The sequence below is a fragment of the Ostrinia nubilalis genome, chromosome 14, assembly GCF_963855985.1.
Source record: "Ostrinia nubilalis chromosome 14, ilOstNubi1.1, whole genome shotgun sequence".
NCBI classification, from domain to species: Eukaryota; Metazoa; Arthropoda; class Insecta; order Lepidoptera; family Crambidae; genus Ostrinia; species Ostrinia nubilalis.
This window is the reverse complement of record NC_087101.1, coordinates 8,678,265-8,678,672: the sequence shown is the minus strand read 5'-3', so window position 1 is coordinate 8,678,672 and position 408 is coordinate 8,678,265.

Genomic DNA, 408 nt, shown 5'->3' with positions numbered 1-408 from the left:
TTTAACAAAACTAAATAGAGAGAGACAGTACACACTACAATAGTACATCACACAATACAAGAAAAGAAATAAACAAAAGAGACGGCACAATTTAAGCGTTATTATAGCTATAAAGCGATCCCTCCCAGACAACCTAGGGACCGCTGTATGTAATACATAAGTTACTTAATAAAGCCCTACAATTGAATCCTATGTAGACAAGCCTTCTGCTGGGAATAAGAAACCCTTCAAGGGTTATCTACATAATACCTACGTTACAAAATTTATTGCCCTTAGTAGAAGTTGTTCTATAAGTCATCGTAGGTATACATAAGATCCTAAAAATTAATCTAACTGTATAAAAATATGTTTAAACGGCCATTCCATCCAATCCTCAGTGCACCACCCTATCAACCACTCCCAAGAGCA